At 34.2% G+C, this 3463-nt stretch overlaps 1 long non-coding RNA gene across 1 annotated transcript; it reads left to right on the top strand.

Moving 5' to 3' along the window:
• The first annotated feature begins 2152 nt into the window (after positions 1-2152).
• Positions 2153-3226, top strand: LOC128291907 (uncharacterized). Its single transcript, XR_008281892.1, has 4 exons — positions 2153-2427; positions 2496-2587; positions 2665-2766; positions 2927-3226. It is a non-coding gene; the product is annotated as an uncharacterized LOC128291907 (long non-coding RNA).
• Positions 3227-3463: the final 237 nt, after the last annotated feature.

Genomic DNA, 3463 nt, shown 5'->3' with positions numbered 1-3463 from the left:
TATCCAATATAATGAAAGCTATCTGTGGCAAAGTTTTGAATGTCGAAGAACTTGAGAAAGTACAGGATCAGGCGGCTTTGACTTTATGCAATTTAGAGAAGATCTTTCCACCTTCCTTCTTCACTATTATGGTGCACTTGGTAATCCATCTCCCTCACGAAGCAATCCTTGGTGGACCGGTTTTTTATCGATGGATGTATCCTATAGAAAAGTGCTAATTTATTTCTCAAGTATTCATTCATTCACCTCTATACATTTAGTTACGCTTTTGATAAATATTGTATATCGTGTTTAGGTTCCTAAGCAAATTGAAGTCATATTGTCGCAATAAGCGTTATCCGTAAGGATCAATTCTTTGAAGGCTACTTGGCGTAAGAGTGCATAACCTTCTGTTCTAGATATTTAGAAGATGCTAAAACACGATTGAATAGACCAAGTAGAAATGTTTGGGCTCAATGATAATGACTTGGCGAAACTTATTTATTTCAAAGTTATGGAGAACCAATCGGCAAAGTTGAAATTGTAGAATTAGATGATATATCGTGGATACAGCACATCGATATGTACTTTTTAACCACGATTCAATTGAACCGCTATGCAAGTAAGTTATAAAATTGTCTTACATATTCGCTGCTTTGATTTGTTTATCTTCTAACCAATTAAACTTTTTTAATATAGTAAGTACAAACAAATTTTGAGATCTCGTACACGCCTCAAGATTACAACATCGAGAGATTAATAAGTTATTCACAGAATCTTTTCATGAATGGTTAAGTCAAACGGTATGTAACTAAAGTTAATAAGTTACATATAATCGCGAAATTTAGTTAATCAAATAAGAATGTTTTTACATAATACATTTTTAATTATTTAATTTACTTTCGATTCAATAGGTTTGGAGTGGGAAGGAAGTCAATGACGGTTAAATGGCTTTCCCAAGGTCCCAACAGAGTAATAAAAGATATAGTGCCTTCCTCATCAATGGATCTGATTTCATACAAAGTATCGCGAGAGAATGAGGAGAACTCAAAATTGTGGAGTTGTTGTTAATTCTTCAATTACAAGTTATGCTAGTGCTAGGGATAGTAATCCGGTTGAGGGTAATGTGGAGTATTACGGACTTCTTACCGACATTATTGAGTTGGATTACTATGGCAGATGGAAAGTTATCTTATTTCGGTGTGATTGGGCAGATGTTAATACTGCTCGAGGAATTAAAAAAGATCAATTTGGGTTTACAATGGTGAATTTCTCTCGCTTGATTCACACTGGACAACAATTGATGGACGAGCCATATGTATTTTCCTCTCAAGTGAAACAAGTTTTTATTCGAAAGATCCAACGATGAGGGTTGGTATGTTGTACTCGAACACCCCTAGAGACTTGTTTGACATGGGTAATGGAAGTAGAGATGACATCGTCGAAAGATCGAAACATTACCTTTTCCGAACAAAACTTAGATGAAAATATCCCTAGTACTAATACACAACATCAATGGGTTCGACATGATGTGGATGAAGATATTTACTGAATAATGATGTAGTAAGATTTTACAATTTTTAATTATATGTAATATTATAATTTTAATCTTTGTCATGTTATATAATTTAACTATTTTATATGTACTACTATTGTTGTAATTTGTTACTAAAACTTTAATTATTTTATGTGTATTGCAGGAAAATGCGTAGAAGAAGAGTACGAGATTTAAGTATTGTCCGAATACTCCAAATTCGGAAGAAAGAAATAGTGAACAATGAGACGTTGTTGGATCTTGAATGTGCCGAGACACTTGATGAGCTGAAGAATTTCAAAGTAATATTATGTTCATTTTACATTTGTTGACTTTTATTATTGAATTATTTGTCAATTTTACTATAATAATAGTATATCATTTTTCAATTTGAAAGTGGTGGGACACGCAGAGTTCGAGGACGATGCTACTTAGAGATTTATACGACTTAGATCCTGTTGAGCGTGTTAAAGTAAGTAGAAATACTCATGGTCACTGTTGGATCTGAAGCTCGACTTTTAGCGAGCTATTTGGGCATTTTAGCACGAAATGCAAATATGTTGCCCATCAACTACTTAATCATGGCATCACATGCCCGATAGCAACAAAAATCGTGCTCTCGCTAATATTAAGGTAACAAAATGTGAATGCAATTTATAATACTTTGGTTTAAGTTTCATTTATATTTACATTCTAAACTTATGTTTTTTTAGGAGAGATTTGCTTTAGAAGTCTCCGATGATTATATCAAGAAGGCATTAGGTAAAAGATGGAGAGACAATAAAAGCACTTTAAAGAAACAATATTTTAAGAAAGACATAAGCCTCGAGGAAAAACTGAGAAATGTTCCGCCAGGAATGCTGAGGTATCAATGGGAAGATGCGGTTAGATTTTGGAATTCAAAGAAAGGAGAGGTATTGCGTATTTCCAAACTCTTATATATAGTGTTTACTATATACGTAATAATAATTTTATTATGTAGGACCGTGAGCGAGTTGGAACAAGCGTCAGCAAAAACAAAAATTCACGCACACGGTAGGGTCGAGAAGTTTTGCTTCTGTAGCTGAGGCCGAGGTATTATGAATTTATTAATTCTTTCAAATATTAATAACTTTCTATTATTAAATAATATTCTTACTACTATATTGTAGGAAGTCAAATCCGGACAAAAAGTTGGACGCCTTCAGCTTTTTGAGATTACGCATAGGAAGAAAGATGGATCTCCTATGACATCCGAAGCTGGAGAAATTATGGTATATTCACTTAATAATATTTGATTTATTCTAAATATTTATAATCTTTAATTATAATTGTTTAATTCAATTCATCATTAGTAGTTTTAAAAAATGTTAAGTTATGTTGCATTTCTTTTTATTATATATTTCGTTTCTAACTCTTTAATTGATTTTTTAGGAGAAACTAAAGGAGAAGAAGGCGGAATATGAAGCGATTGCTTCGAGTGATAGTTCTGTTAATCTTGAGAACATTGATAATAGAATTATCACTGAAGTTTTGGGTCTTGAAAGGTACGGTCGGGTTCGATTTCAAGGATCTGGTGTTACCCCGACCCAATATTTTGGATCCGGCTCCCAGCAATACATGCCTTCCGGAAGTCAAGCTCAAGCTGAAGTTCAGAGGTTAAGAGACCAGATAGCTCAGATGCAAGCGAACACGGTTGAGCAAATTGCCGAGGTTCAACGAAAATATGAAGAACTCCAGAACAACTTAGAGCAGAGGCGAGAGAGGGAGGCAGCGCTGCAGAGAGAGGCGAGGCACGAGCGATGGTAGCGAGCGAGCAAAAAGTACGATGACCTCCAAATACAACTTGCAAGAGATGATGCATATGTTTCAACAATCGCAAAAGCCACCGTCTTAGACATTAGTTTTCTTATTGTAAGAATGTTTTTAAGTTTTGTCACGTTTAACATTATTGTAAAAATATTTTAAATT

This window comes from Gossypium arboreum, chromosome 4, assembly GCF_025698485.1.
Source record: "Gossypium arboreum isolate Shixiya-1 chromosome 4, ASM2569848v2, whole genome shotgun sequence".
NCBI lineage: Eukaryota > Viridiplantae > Streptophyta > Magnoliopsida > Malvales > Malvaceae > Gossypium > Gossypium arboreum.
This window is presented reverse-complemented; position numbering and strand designations above follow the sequence as displayed.